General features: G+C 35.8%; 1 protein-coding gene across 7 annotated transcripts in view; it reads right to left on the bottom strand.

The window, feature by feature from the left end:
- LOC128205781 (zinc finger protein 236-like) overlaps positions 1 to 25,805 on the bottom strand; it is a 73,845-nt gene that overhangs the window by 22,475 nt on the left and 25,565 nt on the right. For 6 of the 7 annotated variants that reach the window (XM_052907730.1, XM_052907737.1, XM_052907733.1 and 3 more), the window contains 2 exons: positions 14,672 to 14,701; positions 3,374 to 3,494 (listed from right to left, as the gene is read on the bottom strand). The gene's annotated coding sequence lies outside the window, so the exon portion shown is untranslated. The remainder of the gene's footprint in view (positions 1 to 3,373; positions 3,495 to 14,671; positions 14,702 to 25,805) is intronic. The other variant, XM_052907735.1, reaches the window with a different exon arrangement.

Genomic DNA, 25,805 nt, shown 5'->3' with positions numbered 1-25,805 from the left:
AAAAGCAATCGTGTTGGTTCACAAAAAATGACAAGGCCTATGAAACTATTTGTGTTTGAAAGATTCATGTAGTTTGGTTCACCGCCATGTTACTTCATGTACTTAAAGAAGTAAAGTAACAAAGTATAAAGGTTAAGACCACAACTCCAAAACTGACTCTCTTCTTGCATAGCCTAAACGTTCTCTGCAACGGCAAGAAATATAGAAAGATCACGAATTAAATAACAGGAAGGTCAGGGTCATTACTGCTGAAATTTCTTCATTTAAGGTCAAGGTCAGCACTTTTAACCCTCAAGAGCTAGCAACCTAAACAGATGGCAATAGTTGTAAATTGTTCTCATTTGGCCAAGGACCTCAACAATTAGTATTCTAGTGAGATAAACGGGTCTGTTACGTTAGATATGAAAGTAAATGTCACCAGTTGCACTCATTGATAGAATTGAATATCCTGATCATACTATTTAACATAACCCCCAAGACAAAATCACAAGTATTATGGCGCCTCACATTGTGAAAATAAATGCAATTACAGTATGGACATTTTACATTATAAAACGTGCTGTACTTTTTATTATGCCATATAACTAAATTATAAACTGAAACAGTCTCCAAAGTGTCTGAGAACCTTTTGCACTTGTCCTCAGATAGAGAATTGTGTCAAATTCTTTTTCTTTTCTGCCCTTAACTGCTAAAGGATGTCAGTATATCTTAACCGAAATAAAAGAAAAAAACTACAGCAGAGAAATTACAGACAGGACCATGTAAGACAATTCCTTCACATCGAAGACATTTCTCTTGTAATGTACAAATTCAAACTTATTTAACAGCCAATACTTTTGTCTGGAGTCGATCCCAGCTACAATTTATAGTCAGTGTACATTTATCAAGACGAAAGTAAAATGTCAAATAACAGAAGATTAACTTTGGTACTCATATGGAGAAAATGTTATTGCACAGAAAGCTAGCAGACATTCTACGCAAATTAAAATAACATTTTAGGCAGTAGATTCGTCAAAATTGATATAATAGCGGCTTGCATGGCGGGCATAGACATATTCTTTATCTCGAGATTAAAATAATCGATCATTCAACTCTCTGTCCAGAAGCTTAGGAACTTGCTTATATCATAGAGTTTGTGTAACACTACGTGTGAGAGTACAGGTCACAGACAACTAAATAATTTCACTATATATTTTATAGACAATTGAACAATTTGCAAACGAAATAACACTTGATTTATAAACATCATGACTCGCAGCACCATATATAGGGAAAAAGTTCATCATATATTCTAAAGTTTAAACTACGAGAAAAAAGTTATGTTTCTTACAAGAAAAATAAATTTAGTTGAATGTAACCACTGTGTATTTGATAGTGACCGAATATGGTGCAGGTGTACAAACAATGCAGTGAAAAGGTAAACAAAAAAGTAGATCCAGCATATTGCGCATGTTTTTGAATCACAATCCATTTAGCTTCAAACCTTTAAATTAGGAAAGTAGCCAATAGGGTCAAATGATATAACCATGCTTTGATTCTCTGTCATGATTGAAATAAAAGAAAACAAGAGCTGTCACAGTATGTGACGAATTCCCCCGAATATGACATTGACCTACGAACAAGGTCAATACATGAAAAGTTGATCTTGCCTTTATGTGTCAAATACATATGGCAAGTTATTCTAAATTGCTTCTGAACATAAAAAAATACCACCCATACTTGACAGCCTACACTGTTATGTCCTTATATTCAGAATTCCCTTGTGAATAAACACTTAGTGTATCTTTCACCTTAGAGGTAGGGACATGGGTCTTGCACACAACACGTCGTCTTCGTATGTGGACACATGTAGCAAGTGATTTTAAAATCTGCCCATACAAGGGAAAGTAACAGCCTTGACACGACAACCTATACTCTATGTCCTTATATGCAGCACTCCATTGTAAATAAAAACCAAGTGTGACCTTGACCTTTGAGGTAGAGACACGGGTCTTGCACGCGACACGTTGCCTTGGTATGTGGAACACATGTGGCAAGTTATTTTAAAATCTGTCCATACAAGGGAAAGTTACAGCCCGGACACGACAACCTATACTCTATGTCCTTATATGCAGCACTCCATTGTGAATAAACACTAAGTGTGACCTTGACCTTTGAGGTAGGGACACGGGTTTTGCATGTGACACGTCGTCTTGGTATGTGGAACATATTTGGCAAGTTATTTTAAAATCTGTCCATACAAGGGAAAGTTACAGAGCCAGATGGACGGAGGACAGACAGACAGACGGACGGACAGACGGACGAACGGTGTGATTTTAATATGCCCACCTTCGGAGGCATAAAAAGGCATGTAACAATGAGTAGGCACTTCTGAATTGGTGTAATTTGCCCTGCATGTGCGTGTTGACTTCTTATTGTGCCAAACGTCATCCAGGTGATTCATCCTACATGTTTTGAATGGTATATTTTTGTGTGATAGCACAAGGAAAGTGATTAATGCAAGTATTAGTTAACCTACATGTATTAGTTCAAGAAAATCTTTTGCAAACATGACCAAGCATAATGTACATGTTGTGTTTTGCAAATGTAAGTCATGACTTTTATTACATTTTATAATAAAATATAAGAACGAATAAAGGCTCTTAAATTAATGCAGCTATGGTCACTGCCACTGCCACCTCACATTCTAGGGACATTATGCATGGTTGCTATAGAATCATACAAAGTTTGCACAGCACATCTTGGATGTGGCAGCACAGGTCCTTCTGTCAGGTTCCCATGGGAACATATACACAGATACAATGAAAACACCAAATACCTGGAGGTTACTGCAGCTAGTGCCATTTAGCCAGGTTGCAACGGAAAACATAAATGCATGGTTGCCATGGTAACATCACATAGCTGGAGGTCACTGCAGCTTGTGCCACTTAGCCATGTTGCTAAGGAAACATAGACACATGGTAACCATGGTAACAACACATACCTGGAGGTAACTGCAGCTAGTGCCATGTTGCTAGGGAAACATAAATACATGGTAACTATGGTAATAGCACATACCTAGAGGTAACTGCAGCTAGTGCCATGTTGCTAGGGAAACATGGATACATGGTTACCATGGTAACATCAAATAGCCAGAGGTCACTGCAACTAGTGTCTGCAACTTTGAGTCAGATTGCTAGGGAAATTGTGCTATGTTCCTATAGGAACTTTTATCCATGGTAACCATAGAAAACATCAGGAGGTATCTGCATCAAGCCTTATTGAACCTGATTACTATGGAATCAAATACAGTTATCATTAAAAACACCTTTGCTTGGAGTCTAAGTACTGCAGTTGGGTCATTGTGACTGGTTGTTAAGGAAACTACACATACCTGGAGGTGGCAGCACAGGTCAGATCCCAGAGGACCTGAGGTCACTGCAGCTAGGGTCATTGTGCCCAGTCAACATGGGGCTCCCAGCATTGCCACTAGATCAAATTTATGACTCAATCATCTGAAAAGAGAAGACACACTCTTCAAGTTTTTGCTTTTATAATCACAACAAAGGGAGCAATAAGTGAGTCCTTTCAGGGAGATAATTATGAGCTAAATGGATTAGAATATTTCATGTTTAAAGAAGGCACAGTGCAAAATTAAGATGCCAGGTCTATTAAAAACAAAGGCTGGAAAGAAAAATTATAAATTCTGGACTGGTTTCTGCAAATATTTAAATGGGTTTAACTTCTAACACTTAAGCCTTTTAATTACGGCAACACAAAAGAACATTGTCAATCTCTACAAACACACATGCAATCCACTGCAGAATATTCTTTTCTTCAAAGTCTGTATTATACTGTGTGGCAATAAAGCACTGAGAAATTCAAATCACAAGAATAATATTTGACATGAAAATTGCATGTTTACAAAATATTTTCTGAGCCCCATACGTTTTCTTAGACAACTCCATTTCCGCTGTGCAATTAGGCAATGTTGGTTTATTCAAAAATATTCAGAGGCTTTTCCAACAACAGTCTTTTCACTGTTGCTTGATTTACTGTTGTTAATTTTCATTTACGTGTGTTTTTGACTGTCTCTTGTGTAACTGTAGAAAAATATGACAATTTGACGATATAATGAAACTCAATTAATTTCACATGACAAAAAGCAATATCGTAGTATAATGAGGCATCAAAGACTTTTGAACAATAAGGCATTGCATGTGTAAAGCTGTGGAGTAATAATCATTCATTCATAAGCAAAGACAAATGGGGAGAAGTTTTTTATGGAAAACAAATATGAGAATTTGTTCTAAAATAGGAACTGCTTTATTGATTCCTGCAAAGCACAAAGACTGATAGTTTTGAGTGATTTATATTTGTTTTGTTATGGGGTCTGGATTGTAGGACTTTGCTGTTTATTTAAATACACTATTGTTACATTTACTTAAAGCATAAATTGAGTTAAGCTCGCTGTAGAATGTGAAACAAAAGTTACAAAAACAACTGCAACATTTTGTCTTAAATATATTTTGAAAAATAACGATTTGGAAAAATAGCCTAGCTGCACTTCAAAGTTTTGAAAGTGTTGAAAATATGTGTGGCCTTAAAAACAGTGACATGACTATAAGCTAAGATTCATAAAAATCATCAACATTCTCTCTCCTAGAAACGAGCATTCAAAATAATACATCCTCTGGCCATCACAATTCTTTTCACCAAAAAAAAACACATAATAAATAACATGGATATTTAAAAAGGAGACATATAAAGTAAGGCACTGTAGAAATGGGTCCTCAGGGTCACGGCAACGAATTCTATTCTTCATGAAATGTCAATGGTATTTTGAGACATTAACTGCCATTTAATAGGAAAACTTACTCAGTGGCTTAGCTAGGATGATAACCTTCCCTTTAATAAGACACTGTAAAAAGTTGCACATGACTGGCAGGCAGAATATTCTACAATCTTTTTACTCCCACATGCATCAGCTTGCCTATATTTTGCTATACACATAATTATTGTGGATCATAATACAACTGACAGACTGACAGACGGACATCGGACATCCAACAATATTCCGCCTCACTCTGTGCTAACATGAATCAAATCAGAATAGCTCCACAATATCAACCTTTGTCTTACGCAAGTGTTTTTTTCCGGTTTCAATGAAATTGACATTTTACTATTCATTTACTTACAAAAGTCCTATTTAAAATCCTTTTTTTCTGAATTAATTGTTGTCTTTTATAACTTAAATATCGCTACAAAAAAAATCCATTTCTAAAACTATCTCAACCAAAAAAAAAATCGAGGCAGCGCTTATCTCCCTTTCCATACTGGAATAAATTAAACTTCAGTATAAAAGCAAAAATAGTGAGAAAACACTTAACCTATCTGTTATATATGCAAAGCAACTCACAAACTCCTCATAGTCAAAAATCCATGTCAATATTCCTATACGTTAAAAACACGTACAAAAAAATTAACACCAAAAGTACAATAGCTATTCGAGCCTGTTCAAATAAGACCTAAACAGTGCAATTATCATTTAAGGTAAACCAATAATATCGATGTGCAGTCATTCATTATTAACGCATGGTTTAGTATTTCATTCACAGGTAAAAAAAACCTGAACTATTGTGGCATTCAATCTTTCATGCACGGCATTGTTTTAAATGCTGTCAATGGACAGCCTTATGAATAATAAATACGTAGCAATACGCTGTGTACAAAACGGTGGTTATAAATGATCTATGCGTCACAGTGCGCACATAAAAAACTACAAAGGAAACCAATCATGATAAATTAATTTTTGAGAATGAAGGAAAAATATTTCTTCACTGTAAAATATAGTTGAATTCTCCCCTATGAATGTGGAAAAAAAGGTTTTTATTTTTTATTTATGCAAACTAAACAATTCTGGAGAATGAATTAAGTATTAATAAGTTCAAAAGCAATTCAAAGCACCACTTATGTGGGTTGGTTTTGAATACAACCATCAGAATAATGACAAAGGGAAATGATTTAATTTTTGAGATAAAGAAAATAAACAGTCATGGTCAAGTGAGATTTTTTCACAGTTAAATTATTTGTGTCATTTAATGGTCAAGCACAAAACTTAAGAACAGATACGTTTCTGTGACTGAACTTTGACACTTAGAAATGTCAATCTCCATTTACACTTTGACTCTTCCTATGTAAGTTAGAACATACTATGTGTTGTGTTTCAATGAACAGGTATGTAAGAAAGACACTTCAAGTTTTACATTTATTCTACGACTTGCATATTGCATGTTAGTTGATTAAAAGCTTGAATCATACCGCCTCTTTTTAAACTTCCAAGGGTTCTACCTTGGTGCCATAGCAGGGCGATTTCTGATTTTACCTTGGTGCCTTAGCAGGGCGATTTCTGATTCTACCTTGGTGCCTTAGCAGGGCAGTTACTGATTCTACCTTGGTGCCTTAGCAGGGCAGTTTCTGGTTCTACCTTGGTGCCTTAGCAGGGCAGTTACTGGTTCTACCTTGGTGCCTTAGCAGGGCAGTTACTGATTCTACCTTGGTGCCTTAGCAGGGCAGTTACTGATTCTACCTTGGTGCCTTAGCAGGACAGTTACTGATTCTACCTTGGTGCCTTAGCAGGACAGTTTCTGATTCTACCTTGGAGCCTTAGCAGGGCAGTTTCTGATTCTACCTTGGAGCCTTAGCAGGGCAGTTTCTGATTCTACCTTGGAGCCTTAGCAGGGCAGTTTCTGGTTCTACCTTGGTGCCTTAGCAGGGCAGTTTCTGATTCTACCTTGGTGCCTTAGCAGGGCAGTTTCTGGTTCTACCTTGGTGCCTTAGCAGGGCAGTTTCTGATTCTACCTTGGAGCCTTAGCAGGGCAGTTACTGGTTCTACCTTGGTGCCTTAGCAGGGCAGTTACTGGTTCTACCTTGGTGCCTTAGCAGGGCAGTTACTGGTTCTACCTTGGTGCCTTAGCAGGCAGTTTCTGATTCTACCTTGGTGCCTTAGCAGGGCAGTTTCTGGTTCTACCTTGGTGCCTTAGCAGGGCAGTTTCTGATTCTACCTTGGTGCCTTAGCAGGGCAGTTTCTGATTCTACCTTGGTGCCTTAGCAGGCAGTTTCTGATTCTACCTTGGTGCCTTAGCAGGGCAGTTTCTGGTTCTACCTTGGTGCCTTAGCAGGGCAGTTTCTGGTTCTACCTTGGTGCCTTAGCAGGGCAGTTGCTGGTTCTACCTTGGTGCCTTAGCAGGGCAGTTGCTGATTCTACCTTGGTGCCTTAGCAGGGCAGTTACTGGTTCTACCTTGGTGCCTTAGCAGGGCAGTTACTGATTCTACCTTGGTGCCTTAGCAGGGCAGTTACTGATTCTACCTTGGTGCCTTAGCAGGGCAGTTACTGATTCTACCTTGGTGCCTTAGCAGGGCAGTTTCTGATTCTACCTTGGTGCCTTAGCAGGGCAGTTTCTGATTCTACCTTGGTGCCTTAGCAGGGCAGTTTCTGATTCTACCTTGGTGCCTTAGCAGGGCAGTTTCTGATTCTACCTTGGTGCCTTAGCAGGGCAGTTGCTGGTTCTACCTTGGTGCCTTAGCAGGGCAGTTGCTGGTTCTACCTTGGTGCCTTAGCAGGGCAGTTGCTGGTTCTACCTTGGTGCCTTAGCAGGGCAGTTTCTGATTCTACCTTGGTGCCTTAGCAGGGCAGTTACTGATTGTACCTTGGTGCTATAGCAGCGAAATAAATTTCATAAGATAATTACTTAAAAAAATCTCAACCTGGATGTTATGTAATCCATAGCAAAGGGCCTTGCTTCTGTACTTTTTAGGTGACAAATAATTCATGTGAACTGTCTGTTGACAGCCTCTGGTGGTATTTAATGCATTTATTTTCAGATAAAATTCAGTGCAGGACTAAAATCACATGTATATAGCAGTAAAAATGTTACAGCAGTGATGTTAGTAGACTATTGCTTCTGTCGTTCTGTTTTATCTTTCAGTATTATTCCAGGCAGAAAATCAGCGTGCAATTTGCGATATGCTGAGGGTACATTCAGTTCCCATTAATACCTGGTGCATTGCATTTCACCAAAACAAATTCCTACCAGGGCATTGACATTATGATAATATTGTAAAAACTGTGAAGTCCAAGGTCTGTTTTCACATGCAGCTGACTTAATAAACTAATCTCTCATTAGCAAATACAATTTCCAACCAATCAACAGGTTCCCCTGGATAAAAAGCCTTCTCACTGTAATATTGATTGCCACCAGAGCAACGAACTTGCAATCTCTTGCAGAGGAGCTATTGGAATTTTTCTGCAAGTTCAAGGCTGGTACTTAAGCAATTGTTCAGTTACTGTAGACCGCCTCGGTTTGAGAAAGGTTTTAATTTTTGCATCTATTTAAAAACTTATCAGATTGTAAAATTAAACACTTTTTGAAACATTTAAATAACTGTTACTTTTAAATCATTAAATAACAGCGTAACAAAATCCACTTCTCATGTAATTTGCCTAAACAAAAAAAAAATCACAGGATCAAGAAGGACCTAACAAATATAAAACATTCTACAGTACAGAGGCATTGCTACATACAAGATTTATAGTGTCTCAAAGGTGGGGAAGAAAATTCCTTTTTTTATCATTGTCGTTCTTACATCTGTACCTGTTAAATTTTATTTTAATAATGTTTCATTTTTTTTTATTTGATAGCTTAACTGTTGCTAATTTTCCACTCCATAACAAATTGTTGTCACTATCAAACCAAAGAAGGTGAGAATGGTCTAGTTAAATAGGAGACTGCCTCTCATGACCAAGAGGTTGTAGGATCAACCCCCACCCTGTTTTTTTTATGTCCTCTAAAAAAGGACTCATCAAAAACAGCCTTGAAAGTGATATCTTCGTTATCAGCTAGCAGCTGACTTCACAACTGAAGTCATGTAAATCTAAATAGAACATATTCTGTCCTTACACTCCAATGGTTAACAAGCTGTTTCCATACAGGAAATTACTTTACAACCGTTTAAGCAAATCAGCATGCTATAATGAGAGAGAAACACTAATGATTGTCTCTATTATTTTTCATTAAAAAGGGGGCATAACTCCACAACTGTTTTAGTCAAGTTTATGGGCTTTGCCATAGATGTGCATACTGTCTCTTGCAACATGTGTACCAAATTACATTTCAATATCTTGACAGAGCTTTATAGTTATAATAGTCATAGTTTTAGCACAACGATGATGCCAATGCTGACAACATTGATGGCTACGACACCAGAGCTACGATATCTCAACATTTTTTTCCTTTGAAAAACCTAGGTGCACAAATGAGTGTAAAAATGTTACTTTATGTGAATGAGTTCAGTTGATAACAAATCTGCACAATATTATCGACCTATGGAAGATATCAACGCTTCAATAGCTTTAACAGGCATAGCAAATCAAGTGAACAGAATTTTAATCAATTCATTAATGGAGCTACAATTGTTTATTGAATTCCCAATGCACTTGATGCGTGTCAGGTGTATGAAGCAGAAAACGGAGATGTAAGGGAAGGGCTCAGGACAAATTCTTTGATTTTCCGTCCCCTCTACCCATGACACATTCTTAACCTCTACCCAAAACAATAATTAAAACAATATTTGAAATAAATTTGGCCTTAAAAAGAAGTAATCCAAGATTTTAAGGGCTAATCTGACATCCTTGAAGAACGCCAACAATTTGGAAAACAGTGCCAAAATGTATGGTCCAAAAGCATTTTTTATAAGACAAACAAAAACTGCTGCCACATATCATTTCTTCTCTCACGACTCAAAAGGTAAAGGGATTTGTTTGTTTTCTGGTCTTACTGCATACCACAATCCCCTTACCCAGAAAACCAGGGTAACACATACATCCAGCAATGGGCTTGAGAGTAATAAGTTCGGAACAGACTTCAACAGATTGGGAATGGTCGGGCCCGGTCGGCCAAGCACTCCTGATCAACAGTTTGATGCTTACCGCAACATTCAGGAAAACAATTTTGTCTAGTCAGATTACAATGGTGACTATGTCGTGACAGATGCTGCTGTACCGGATCAAAATGGATACTATGTCCTGTGTTGTCTGGACGATGTCCTGGGGAACAATAATGATCTGGAGAAATGTTTCATTGCCATTTTTTGCAGATTTAGTCCAAATTGCGTCCCAATCGTGTGGATGTTTTACGACAGCAACCGTTCACTGTCTTATCTATGTTGAATCCGATATGGGAAAATCGGGATGTTTTTTTGCCATAAAAAGATACAAAAATCGGATCAGAATCGGAGCAGGAGGGAATAATGGTGACCATTCAGCTGGAAGCGGCTGGATCTGGACATTTCCTAAACAATGTCTGATTGGATGTCCCGATTTAACAAATGTTTTTACAATTATTTCGATTTCCAGCCATCTTGATCAGACTTATCTTATCGGGAATGGTCCTATCAATGACTGCAGTAGAAAATCATAAATGTGTGACTGAGGCTTAATTGGACACACCAGAAACCGAATAATCCCTACCTAACCTTAAAAATGGTCACTTACCAACACAAACTAACGTAGTTGCAATTATAAAGATCTTCAGTATACTAAAACCCATCCAAAGCCAGGTATAAATTATGCAATACGCTTGACAATCAACAGGGGCAGCTCCAGGATTCGACTTTTGAGGGGGCGTAACTTCGGGGTGATGTTAACTTTTGCGCCCCTCCCTCAGTTTGGGTACAAATTGATGGTAGTGGGGTTTGGGAGGTACTCCCCCAAGAAAACATTAACAAGATTAAGCCAGAAACGGTCATTTTGGGCCTATATTATTCCTTTTTTAATCTGTATTGAAATTAAAACACACCCCTTTCAAAATAATTAGGACTTTTTGGTGTACAATTCAAAGTCTTACACTTGCAAGTGCCTGATTGAAAGTGAGCAAGCCCAGAAAACATTTTATCATTGCTGGGCTTGCTTTTGCTACTTTCAAGCCCTCATTTCAACCAGTAAGCTGAATCTGGTGCAAATAAGGATGGCTAAAGAAAAATATATCAATGGAAATATGATGCATATAGATAAATAAATTATTCATCCCTCATAGAAAACATTAACTCAGGCATTAAGTTCTGCAGAATTTATGAAGGGCATTTAGTGGGCAATAAACTCATTGAAGTGTTTGATCATTATACTCTTGCGTTTCATGCAACCATTTAGACCGAACACAGATTAAATAAAGTTAATACTACCATCATTACTATGTTCAGGACTCTCCATTAGTGTCTTACATTTCATGGTTTATGCCACTTGTAAAGCTCTTGTGCGACCTTTAATACCAGAAACTTAAAACTCCACATGAAAATTTTATTTTTGTCATTATCTTTAAAATGCAAAATCACGCAAAATTTTAGTTCTCCTATTTAATTCCAAGAAACTTCTCAAATATTTTATCAAGTTGTGCACTAGATCCTGAGTTCATCATCCTCAAGCTGAATTTGTCATCCATCTAAGCCAGCTCTTCTAAACAATTAAATGTGAATATATCCTGCATTCCAAGTGGCAGAGGCATTCAGTGAACATTTACTGTTTGGTTCCCTGCTTGCAATAAATGTGCTGCATTGCAACAGGAAAACAGAACAAAACAATTTGCTACGAAGGAAACGTTAGCCTTTACTGAACAAATGGCTGGGTCAGTATTCAATATAATTCTTATTCTTATTCTTTGACATGCTTCAGTGATTCTGTTCAGCCTATTTGTCAGCTAAATATACAGGCCAATCAATATTCTTGGATTCTAATAATAATTAAACCTAAGTTCAATCTAAATAGTTTATTGAACACAGCCCCTGAACACTTGACCCAGTTGTGTAACAATATTATATCAAAATGATCATCGCCCATGAATGACCGATTTAAAATAAATGCAAAACACAATAACCTTATTTTCTTGGATGGCTGCTATGCCCTACTTAACATGGAGTGAATTGATCATTCGTTACTGTTACAATAATTACATAACAGTCAGTACTGTAGTAAATGATGATACTCACTGTTATAGTAATTTAGTTCATACACGCTCATTTGAAAACAGTCAAAAACATGACCATGTAATATCATAAACGTTAAGTGTCAAAAAGCTGTCTCTATTTCAAGAAGTTATTGGTTTGAACCCGTGTTTGGCGCTTCAGGGGTAGTTTAAGGATTTGAGGTTTGGGAATTTGGGAGCACTTTTGGGGCACAATTTAAGACAAATATACCCTCCCCCAAAACCAAAAATGTGGTACCATGTACTGGTGGGGGATAGCGAGGACCCTCCTTAAAAAAAAATGCCAATTTTATTTTTAAAATGTGCATTCTTGTGTATTTTATTCATATTTGTTAACAAAAAAAGACCAAAAAAAGGCCACTAGGACAACATTCAAGTGGGCGTGTGCTTGGTTCAATGTAATAAATTCAAGAGCCATAACTCAGATATTCCACCCCTACACAGTCATTTTGTTCAAGTTCTAGATGATGATTGGCAATAGTTCTTGAGTGAAATGTTTCAAAAGTCATTTAATTTTCAAAATAAATCTGGTAAAATAATAATAAAATAATTTGGTGTTCAACCTAAATCTCTCTATGAGTACTCAAAATTTCCATCGTATTTAACTCAAAAGACTTAATAATCCCCATTTTATCTACTTATTCAGAAATATGATGGATCTTAAATTGTTCATAAAATAAAAGAACATTTCTGGTTCCAATCAAGTTAAATTTGCATGCAAGAAAGTCGTAAAACACATTTAGATGTCACAAAATTGATTTTTACGTCAAGACTCAACAACATCTCTGTTTGATTTGAAAGACTGACTTTCTTTAAGACAAACAAGAAAATTCGATGTTTCGTAAGATTATCCAAGTTTTTGCAACAGTCCTTGGAAATCCTATAACATTAGAGACTGATATAAAACAGACGAAAGCTTGACATGTTTCGGCACATGGCCAGTTGATTTGTGAAATTATTGCTGAAGAACAAATGGGCATTTTATATAGACAATTGGTATTGTTTTGTATATATTTGGAAAATTCCTGTTTTGGTCTTGTACTTTTAAACATATGGTCAATGGACGGATCTTGTTCTTATGAAGTGTCCTTTAAAGGGACTTGCCCCTTGCTCACTGTTCACATATTGATAACATATTTTTCAACTTTTGTTCAAATCGAGGTACTGTACAAATGTAATAAACAATTATGAACTTATGATCCTTATTTTCATAATTACAAATGAGGCTGCTTTAAATTTACACAAGGTAACAAGAAAACAGTGATGATTCTTCCCTTCAATGTTAAACACATCCATAATGTCATCATTTCGTTAAGGGCTGCAATAATAACAGTGTTCATTGCTTGTTCAAGTCATAAAAAGGATCTTTGTTTCCACATATTCAGATGTTTTTCATGCATAATTGGCCCTAAATCAGGTACAAACAAGGTTAAGGCCCTAGACTATGTAACTGGTGTGTTAAACATCATAAATGGTTTAGAGTTATCCCTGAATTAGGCCTAGAAAAGAAATAGGTTTGTTTCTGGTTACATGCCCAGTTAAATCACAGTCGATTTAAGGGCATTTTTCATTGTCATATATGGAACTAATGCACTGTTTGGTGCTGAAATAAATCCAGTTGTGAAAGTAGCAAAAAAGCCATATTTGCAGAGAAAAAAATTCTGATACCCCTATTATTTTTTATTTAAAAAAATATATGAGTCAGTGGCAAATAGATAGGGTTGGTCGGCTAACCAGAAACAAATCTATTTTAGGGGCCTTAAGGATGTTGCTTACTGTGAACGATTAGTATGCTTAGGTTCCTTTTATAATTTCAGGGACGATCAATTCAGGGACAATTCCTTTTATACATAGGCATATTAGTTTTAAATCTATACAATATGATGCATAATCACATTATGTTAGTACAAAACAGATTTCTCTATCATATTACAGAAAGACAATCATATTTAAATGAGGCTACCATATGGTGAAGACTCTGACATTAGCATTCTTGTTCATTTCTTACACAACATTGGAATTCCAAATGTAAGTAAAATGGCACATTTCTCCCAATCAAAAAGGCTCTGGCCCGATTCGGAAAATTAAAAAAACTTGCTTGCTATTGATCCATAGGCACAGTAAATTGCACGTCCTCTATTTAGTACTACAATTAATAATATTGTTTAAACATTCGAAAAAAGATGAATAAATGTCGAAAACAATGCGTCTTATGAAGTATTTCTACCTTATTAGCCTATGGTAGACCACAATAAATCTTTTAGCATTCACCAAAAAAAATCATTTAATTATTTTGCACTTTCTGGTATTACATACATGGTTACAATCTTGTTTTCAGTAATTAATATTTTCCATAAATGCATTAGTTAGTTAAGTAGTTCCAGGTTTATCAGTCAAAATTTATGTTTGTTATTCATGTATGTATCGATTTTGAAAAAGAGTGTCACTTTAATTCAATGTATTTTCTTGGCCTTGAAATACTGAATGATTTTTGATTTTTTTAGCGGAGTTTCAATTTCGAATATAAGTAATAGTTTATGTTTTACTAATTAAAAAAACTTTTTCCTGGGTAACTGTTACTCCCTTGGCCATGGACAATAACTGGTTATTTTAAAAGAATATCGAAATTACTAAGGTTTCAAATTATGGTTACTTACTGTAAAGTTTCTGTGTACAGCATGCACTCTCTGAAAATAGACAAAGGAAATAATTAATATTAATGTTAGATTACTAAAATTCTAAGAAGAACTTCAAGAGTGTCAATAACCGGAATTCTAAGAAATGTAACCAAATATAACATTTTGACTTCAAGGACTTTAGGTAACAAACCATTGTAAACAAAACAGTGTACAATATGATTAGTCAATGCGTTTTAAAATCGTTGAAATTTTAACGGACATGAAATGCACATTTCCGAACAGAAACTAGATTCTTAGTAGGAAGTGCTTGACTAGCCCGCTAAATGCTGAAATTCTTAACCATTTTTAGTGTAAATAGTACTTAAAAATGACTGATGAGCCATTTCATTGGCTTAAAATATAGCTTAAGTTCTAAGAATAACGATACGATAATATTAATTGCAATGATAGTTAAGATCTAATTTTATAATTCTTTGAATCTAGACAAAAGCTTTCTCTAGATTATTTAGTAGTTTAAAGTTTTCCTTTTGTAATCGTCGAGTAACCTTTTGATTGATCAAAAGAAAAAAGTTGACATTTATTGAATGCTTTAAATTCACAAATTTTATTTGTTCTTAAGGTTTATTATATGACATGACATGACCATATGTAACACTGTCATGTAATACATGGATTTTTTAATTCCCTACAACTTAAAATCGCAAGTATATAAGCAAAAGTAAACCTCTCACAAGAAAGCATAAAAATCTTCAATTTTCAGACTTTTATCAATTAATATTACCACTGACAGTTCTCTTTCTAGCTTCTGTCACAGATGTCATTTACTGAAGTTTTCATAAAAAAACTCTGCAGAAACCGAGTGATTTAGACAACAGAAAATAATATCTAAAAATAAATAAAAATATTTTTTGCTGCATCTTGGATTAGCACCAAAGGAACTCAATTTATTTCAATATGAATTAAGGATCATTTTATTTGCATACCATAAATAACAATTGTAATTTAATAATTTTCAGGTTTGTATTTTATTAAGTTAGTCTCTGAAATGTAATAAATAATCTGATTCAACATTATTCTCAGCTATTCAAATGAAATCAATAGCGTAAGATCTACAGACCAACAGTTTAAGAAAGCAAATTTGGTTGCCATGGAAATGGATAAAAAAATGATGCCAGTCAGTTAAATTTGCTTAGCATATACGAATCATGTCAGTACATATAAGGCATTTGATGCCCTTAAATATTCCAATATAAACACACCAAGGTCTTATCTTCGTACTTTAAATGATAAAATTTCTTTAAATAGCTCTCAGACCCTGAAGAAGAAATAATCATGTCAGTTTCTATTACTTTTTTTCCAGGAAATGTTAGTATGTTAATTATATTTGCAAACTAAGCCTTAAGGCTTGCAACATAAAAAACGTACACAACTTATAAAATATGTTATGAACAGATTATACAATTACTGATTAAACACCTTTTTCAAAACAAAACATTTTGTAATCATCATTTTTTAATTTTTCAATTAGTTTCAGCTTTTTTTTTTTTTGTCATAGAAATCAGAAAAAAATACTCCAAAAAGATCCATGCCGGTTTATAGGGACAACTACGGTATGTGCATTGCAATTGGGAACGTGTTTAATGCTTAAATTGGTAGCAATTGTCTATTTTTGCCAACAATCATGTTTTTGCACAACAGGCTGTTGGCAAACATCAATCTATGACAACATCTCCACTTTTTTTCTGGAAAACACTAAAAATAGCTACAAACATAATTATGTCTCCCCCTCTCTGGGGGAGACATATTGTTTTTGCCCTGTCCGTCAGTCCGGTAGTCCGTCCGTACGTCACACTTCGTTTCCGATCGATAACTGGAAAACCGCATGACCTAGGATCACCAAACTTGGTAGGGAGGTTGGTCGTGAGGTGTAGAGGATCCCTATTGTTTTTGGGGTCACTAGGTCAAAGGTCAAGGTCGCGGCGACCCCCAATATAAAAAACATTTCTGCTCAAAATCTTGACAACGGTTTGACCTAGGTTCACCAAACTTGGTAGGGAGGTTGGTCATGAGGTGTAGAAGATCCCTATTGTTTTTGGGGTCACTAGGTCAAAGGTCAAGGTCGCGGCGACCCCCAATGTAAAAAAACATTTCCGCTCAATATCTTGAGAATGGTTTGACCTAGGTTCACCAAACTTGGTAGGGAGGTTGATCATGAGGTTTAGAAAACTCCTATATTTTGGGGGGTCACAAGGTCAAAGGTCAACGTCGCTGTGACCTCTAATGTAAAAAAATATTTCCAAGCAATATCAGGAGAATGCTTTGATCTAGGTTCACCAAACTTTGAAGTGAGGTTGGTCATGATGTCTAGATGATCCCAATTGTTTTGGGGGTAACAAGGTCAATAGTCAAGGTCGTGGTGACCTTCCATGTAAAAATCATTTGCGTGTAATATCTTTATGTCTCCCCCATTCATGGGGAGACATATTGTTTTTGCCCTGTCCGTCAGTCAGTCCATCAGTCTGTCAGTCAGTCAGTCAGTACGTCACACTTCGTTTCCGCCCAATAACTATAGAACTCTTAGACCCAGGAACTTCATACTTGGTATGCTAGTTGGTCATGACTAGTAGATGACCCCTATTGAATTTGGGGTCACTAGGTCAAAGATCAGGGTCAACGTGACCTTGAGGTGAAGAAACGGTTTCCACTCAATAACTAAAGATCCTTTGGGTCCAGGAACTTCATACTTGGTATGCTAGTTGTTCATGACTATTAGATGACTCCTATTGATTTTGAGATCAAAAGGTCAAAGGTCAAGGTTACCTTCAGGTAAAAAATGTTATGTTGGCAGTGACCTTAAGCTTAAAAATGGTTTCTGCTCAATAACTAAAGAAAGCTTGTACCCAGGAACTTCATAGTTGTTCATGACTAGTAGATGACTCCTATTGATTTTGAGATCAGTAGGTCAATGGTCAAGGTCACCGTGACCTTGAGGTGAAGAAACTGTTTCCGCTCAATAACTAGAGAACGCTTGCAACCAGGAATTTCATACTTGGTATGCTAGTCGGTCATGACTAGTAGATGACCCCTATTGATTTTGAGATCAGTAGGTCAAAGGTCAAGGTTGCCATGACCTTGAGTTGAAGAAATGGTTACCGCTCAGTAACTAAAGAACACTTGCACCCAAGAACTTAATACTTGGTATGCAAGTTGGTTATGTAGATGATCCCTATTGATGTTGTGATCAGTAGGTAAAAGGTCATGGTCACGATGACTGTGAGCTGAAAAATGGTTTCCGATCAATAATTGAATAACGCTTGCGCCCAGGAACTTCATACAATGCAAACTTCGTTTACATTGTCCATGATTAATCAACAACACTTTCTTCTCTTCACTATTTAATACAATCGAATAAACCAAACTTCACTGTTGGTTTGTCTCCAGTCCAAAGTTACAAATTTCATGTCCATCATTTATTTTTTCTCAGCTACGACCACACAATAGGGGAGACAAGCGCTTTTTCAAAAAAGCAATCTCTAGTGAGTATCAGATCTCAACAGTAGCATTCGCAAGAAGGTCATTACCCATAATGCACCATGTGTCATTACCCATAATGCACCAAGCCCTCATTTATAAACACTGCTGCTACAGCAATTAACCTGATTCCATTGATTCATGATCGATTCTGCATGCAAATTAAGTCCTCTCGCCACCAGCAGAAAGAATACGCAGTAGTCAGCAGGTTTATCCAGAAATGGAAACAGCTTTTTGCGGTCAATAAACGCAATTTAATTAGATGAATCTTCTTTAATACTTCTGCACTCATTTAAAGACATGGGTATGGACTTTTTTACAGCCATGATAGGGATTTGCTTCCTTAACAAATCAGATGCGAAAAGATTGTCACCACCAGATATTAATAAGCTGTGTGTAGATTTGTCAATTGATCAGATCTGACATGAGCTAAAAATACTAAGCTAACTAGAGCTATCACTGCAGGTGATTAATACCCCCAAACGCCGCCTCTCATTATGATTTATCATTGTATGAAGTTTTCTGAAATTCCATCTAGTAGTTTTCAAGTTACTGTACGGACAAAAGTTTGACAAAAAAACACACAGAAAAAGGCAATAACTCTGTAATTTGATAAAATTGTGTAATGATTCATGTACACTGAACTCTTTCTCATTGTGCTGTACCATTGTATAAAGTTTTATTACATTCTATCTGGTAGTTTTCAAGTTATGCTCCGGACAAGAAAAAAGTCACAAAGGGCAATAACTCTGTAATTGGCTGCAATAAAATTGTGGTCCCTGTACACTGCACTTCTCTCATTATGATCTATCACTGTATGAAGTTTTATTAAATTCCATCCAATAGTTTTCAAGTTATGCTCCGGACAAGAAAAAGTAACAAAGGGCAGTAACTCTGTAATTAGCTGAAATAGAATTGCGGTTCCTGTACACTGCACTTCCTCTCATTATGCTCTATATGCTTGTATGAAGTTTAATCCAATTCCATCCATTAGTTTTTAAGTTATGCTCCGGACAAGATAAATTGCAAAGGACCGACTGACAAACCGACGGACCGACCACAGGGTGACTCCAATATACCCCCTTCAAACTTCGTTTGTTGGGGGTATAATAAATTCAATAAGGTGTTCATTAAAAGAAGTTCTAGAAAACTCACAGCTCACGGATAATCATTGTTGTATTTTAGTATAAACAGTTGTTCAATTTGAATATTTTCCCTGTTCGTTGCCTTATATAATGTTGCAGATATTTTCGTTTTATGTTTTTAGATGCATTAGGTTTTTAGGCTGCAGGAAGCTAAGGGCCCGAAGACTTTTATGACCGTATATCGGAATCTGCCATCGGCAAATTGATGTTTCTTTTAACATTTGACCAATTAATGCGTGTGCAAGGGTATCAACACCAGCACTGTTAGAACTGTGGTGGTCAGTGATCTAATTTAAATTACCAATCTGCTCTAATATCTACGGAGAGCTGGGTTCTGCATGATTAGCTTGCTCAAAGTTACCACTAGCATTAGTATTCATAATATGTTGTGTGTTTAATATAGTGAGAATAAGCTATGTTTTTGTATAGTTATGCAATAAAAATCATAAGAAATGCAATTATTTTAATATCGATGAGTAAGAAAATGCAATATAAAAAGCAGAATAAGCAAACAGTTTCAAAATGAACTCATACTGAATCAAAATTAATACATGACTTTGCATATATCTCTTGTTTCATTTTGGCCATGGCCAGTGATCAAGCTACCAGGGATGGGATTCAGGGATGGATCCAGAAATTGATGTGTGCCTTACTTACGGCCCAACCTTTTGAAATGCGCACCTCCCTCATAACCAAAATCTATATGGTTTCAAATGTTGGCAGGAGGGTTTGGGGGAACTCAACGAAGAATTTGTTGACAATTCAAGTCAGAAATGGTGCATTTAAAGTGTATTTTATTACTTTTTTCCTCTGACATAAAAAGTAACCTTGGATGATCCTGACATGGTAGAAAGAGACCTTAAACATAAACTTCAAAGCATGTCCAATGCATTTTGTTGGATGCGTTGGTTTAATGGGCATACTCTTACAGTAAATTCAATATGAATCAGTCATGTTTGAAGCATAGAGTAGATTTTACAAATAACAGCTTAAATGCTTTGTCCATGGCAGTGCATGTGTCTGAAACCAATGTTCCAAATAAGGTTTGTCCATGGCAGTGCATGTGTCTGAAGCCAATGTTCCAAATAAGGTTTCATATGCAATTGCAATTGCATATTTATAACTCCATACTTTTTAAATGAGTTAATCAAGTGACTAATACTCAATAGTTTTGATTTAATTGAGTATCAGCATTAAAATCTATTAATACGTATGTTACTATATATAGTAACAAAAATAGTATGTTTTTGAGGTCAGTATGCAGCTTTTTGCGGCATGATGTGATATCGGCCGGCGCGTGCAAGGCATTTCTTTTCCATAATTGGCGCATGTGCAAAAACACATCATAAGCTACGGTCCTCGGGCCATTATGGACATATCTTCGGGCGATGATCGCATAATGGCGAGCAGCAAGCAATCATTAACTTCTAAATAGTATTTGCGAAGGAATTTATAAACATGCATATTCTATGTGCAGATGCTATGTTAATTTTTTTCACAACTACATTACTACACTCTTATAATGCAGCAGGCTGAAAGTCTTACAACGCTTTCAGCGCTTTGATTAAACTTTTCATGTAATGCTTCAGATTTTCTGAGTAAATATAAAGTCCAGAGCAATTTTACAGAGAAACTATGGTAATGTCCAATAGTCCTCCCACTGGCCAGTGGCTAGCTGATAAATATAGGTTGACTGGTTAAATGCTGCCCACTGTACAGCTAGACTGGTACAATCTGCAGGCATCTACACTGCACTGATGGAAAATCAAGGTCATGGTTAGGTGAGTGACCTCACAGTAATTATTCATGAGGTCAACTATCTAGCAGCATGAAAATGCTGTTAATATTACAACTCTCTGATATGAAAACAGATGCATTTGTTGATTTGTAAAGATTCCTTTTCAATAAGTATGGTTTGCTTTTGCCTGGTGAAATCATTTAATATTTATAAATGATTTTTTTATAGTCTGGAATTTGTTAATAAATTCTTATATTTTACCCCCCCCCCCCAAATCAACTCCTGACACTATTTTTATTCTTCTGTTTAGAATTTAGATTACTTCAGGCATCTGACATATTATGGCATTTTTTTTTCCTTGGGCTGCTGAATGAAAAAAATGTAGTCAACAAAGTAAAATACCTGATATTTGTCACACGTTCGAGGCAATAAAAATTAATAATTCAAAACCATTTTCCACATCTGAAATTGATTACTCGGGTGGAAAATGTGCAATTCATTCTGTGGCGGAACATAATTTTATGCATAAATGAGCATCGCGAAATTAATACGAGGTTACATACCTGATAATGTCAGGCCTCCGATCTTGAATAAAATGGACTTATAATGGAGCTGCTCATGTAAGCATGCTTTATGGTAATCCCGCAGCAGTACAATGTAACATATGGATCTTATTAACTTAAATACAGGAAACAGTTAACATTGCAATTAATCTTACGTTACCAAATACCAAATATTGTCATTTATATAAATTAAATAATTGTATTTAAAAGAACACTCGCTAATGGATGAAACCATACTAAAGACAAAACAAAATAAGTAAGACAAGGACATGACATTTTTTAAATTATGTTGTGAAGTACTTTATACTGCTCATCGTTACTGAATGAAAACGTCCTTTTAAAACATATTGTACATTAACAACCATTTTTGAAGCAATTTCTTGAACCACTGAGGCCCGGGAACAGTTAGGGCCACAAGAGTTAAGGTCCCTATATAGAAGAACAGGCACACGTAAAGACAGCCCATAAGAGTAACTCCTATTATCCCCCATCAAGACTGCACTTTACAGGGGTATGGGAAAATGGTCCCGCAAAATTAAGCTTCAGAAACATGACTTCATGCATAAATATTATCATCCAAATACAACTAAAATCGGTTGGGGACCTCTCCCACCAGAGGAAATATGGCATATTGTCAAGAAAAGCCATGTTATCTGTAATATACTGAAAACTTTGCCAATTCAAAAGCAGAAAGCCAGATTTGAAGACCTCACCTCTTAAGCTAACCAGATTCCAGAGAATAATAAACACACAGCAAAACTCCAGAATCACCACCAGGACAAGCTTTTATCTGATATTGACAGCTGAAAATGCAAGCCTCTATTGATATTGATGAAAAATGATCTAAAGCAGAGCTTTGTGCATAAAAGAGATATACTCCACAAAACAACTAATGAACTTCTACAATAACCTCTCCCACTGTAACGGTATGATAGGTTTTTTGGCCCCAATCATGCAGCTTTACATGCAAAGAGTTATTCCTGTGTTCACATTTAGAAAATTGGCGTCAGAACGGAGACCTAGAAAGTGTAGAGGATCAATACAGTTATAGGGCTTCTGCCAACGAGTTGGAATAGTTTTATGTGATTTGCATCTTGTGCACTGCAGAGAAGCTTTGGTGACGTCAAGTTCTGGCTCGCAGCCAGCAGTACGAGAAAAACAGTGAAGTGCAGAGAGTGAAAACGCACTCCAAGATATTTCGTAATCAAGATCTTGTTGTTTTTCTGCAAGCAGCCATGACCTGATATGATTGCATTGCCTTAATTCAATACATGCTGAGCAGTTACATGATAAATGTGCAATTTAATTAACCCACAACAATTTGCTGTTGCCGTATAAACACGTGACATAAAAAAGAATGAATAATTAAACAGAGCCATTAAAACCCTGCATGAGTTCACTAAAGACAATATGCACAACTGAAGTAGATCAAGGAATCTGTCTGGAGTGTTGATGGCAAATTTATGGGACAAAAATATTTAAAATTGAATATAGCATTTCATGAAATACTTGGATTCAATCTGAACACATTTTCTTGACTTTGTAACCAATAAATTATTCAAAAGAGCATTCTGATTTGACAATGATGGAAGTGTTTCCTGTTTTTCTATAAATATCCACATTTGTTTCGTAATTAGCAATTTGTATTGAAGTTCAAGTTCATCTTTATGATTTTTTTTTCTTTTCTAGGGTTATAGTAAATTAATAGTATAAATTAGCGAAAAATAAAGAAACTTAGCATGCAAAAATATATAATTTCTTTCATAACCCCAGAAGTATTTTTTTTAAAGATAATTGGAGAAATTTACCCCAAATATGGAAAGTTTAAATTAAATTATTTTCAGCATGAAAACTAAAATTTGTTTGTACATGATGGGAGAAATTTCCACAAAAAGAAACAAATTATGCATAAAAAATGTATACATCACGAAAATCCTCCATAATAGAACATGTTATTCCTGCTGAACACGTTTTACTCTAGCAACATGTTTTTATTCTAAAATACACCAACATGCTAATCAGATGAATATGAAATTTCCCTTTTTTGTGAACTCACTGAAGGTTGAAATAAATCAACAAAACACATGTAATCATAGCATAAAAGAGCAGGTTAAAATACATGAATGGAATGAACAATAGATTTTAAAAAAGCACATAACATTTCATAGACTCTTGACTCCATATTGCCATAAGTATAATATTGCAAAAAAATGTCATTTATTGTTACAAAGTTGAAATATGCATAGACCAACAACCCTCAAGACACCTGTAGTTCGACTGATGCAGCGCATCAAAAACTTGACTTTAATTGTACCCTCTGCCACAAAAGGTCGCATTGAAATTAAGGTGCATCGGCACGGATCAGCGGCGACATACAAACTCAACGTCACCCTCACGGCCTCCTGAAGTTAGCGTGTGTGCATTATGCTAATTTATGTAGAAGTCGTACAATCACATTTGACCCCAATTTGAAAATGAGATTTAAATTAACTGCAATTGTATCTGCCTGGAGTAAAATTATACATCACTCTTGCATAGCTTAAATCGATCCCTGTCTTTTGCCAGATACGAATACAACAATACAAGGCAGAGAGAGGGTAATTTCGGCAGACTTTCTTTACGATGAAATTGTAGGAAATAAAAGAAAAGCACATCGTTTTAAGCAAAAGACGTGTGCCACCTGCGATCAGTTTTAATGTCAATTTTTACGCAGAAATATTCATAAAATATGCCATTCAGAACATGATCACAATTTTAATGGGTTCAGGGCATTTGTTCCGAAGATCGATTATTTGGTTAACAAGCTCATGAATAAAATCTAGCATCTCTTATTATTACAAATACAATGCCAGTTAGAATTGAATTTTCTGTGCAAAAGTCATCATATAGGTGAGGAAACGAATAGCAATTAGACAACCTATCATTGATCAAAACGCTTGGATTTGAAGCAGTTATGGCCAAGATATAAATATTTGTGTTTACTTTATATATATATAAAAAACAATCTTGAACATAAAAGAGTGTGCCAAGGGAGGTAATAATCATAGCCATCATTTTAGCTAACCAAGGGAGATTATAATCATAGCCAAACTTTTAGCATGCCAAGATAGGTTATTATCATAGCCATCATTTTAGCTAACCAATGGAGATTATAATCATAGCCAAACTTTTAGCATACCAAGATAGGTTATAATCATAGCCATCATTTTAGCTAACCAAGGGAGGTAATAATCATAGCCATCATTTTAGCTAACCAAGGGAGGTAATAATCATAGCCATCATTTTAGCCATCCAAGGGAGGTAATAATCATAGCCATCATTTTAGCTAACCAAGGGAGGTTATAATCATAGCCGAACTTTTAGCATGCCAAGGGAGGTTATAATCATAGCCAAACTTTTCGCATGCCAAGGGAGGTTATTATCATATCCATAAGTTTAGCATGCCAAAGGAGGTTATAAAAAGTGATCAGCACTATGTTGCCAAAGACAACGTTCAATAATTAACATACATGTTAGATATATATGAATGGTAGTTAAAGAATGATTACACCAAAATCCTACATAACATCATTCTAATATAGAACAAGCACACTATGGCCCCCACATTATTCTTTAGCTGGAATCTGTGCAGAGTTACACCCCATTTAATACCCAATTCAGTTTTTGTATAAGCATATAAAACTGCATTTTGACAGATGTGGTTTTATGCAATAAAAAAACACTCAAATACTTTTCCCCTCACATAACACAATGCTTGATAAATGTTTTGTTAGAGTATAACAGCTAATTACATTTACTTCCTTCCTACTTCACTATCATAACATAAATATGCTGTCAGAGGATTAATACTCCAGAGAATAAAAGACAAAATTATTTCCAAGATGATTGAACTAAATTAGGTAAATATATTGCCAACCATGGCTACAGAGTTCTGGAGCCTTTCCACACTAAAAAAATGTTTTTGAAAAATAACAGGTTATGCCAAGTGGGACTATTTGAAGACAGAGTTCTGCCCCTGACAAATAGTGTTTTTTTTAATGTTTGTAAACAAATTTAAAATTTGATCTTTGGTGTTTAATTGTCTTTTAATTATTCCACAGTGATAGATTTGAGGGAATTAGTTGAAAACAATACAAGCTCAAATGTTAGGAACATTAACTCTTGATGGAACACCT

The sequence above is a fragment of the Mya arenaria genome, chromosome 10 (assembly GCF_026914265.1).
Source record: "Mya arenaria isolate MELC-2E11 chromosome 10, ASM2691426v1".
NCBI lineage: Eukaryota > Metazoa > Mollusca > Bivalvia > Myida > Myidae > Mya > Mya arenaria.
The sequence above is the reverse complement of the archived record's forward strand: the minus strand, read 5'-3'. Positions and strand labels throughout refer to the sequence as shown.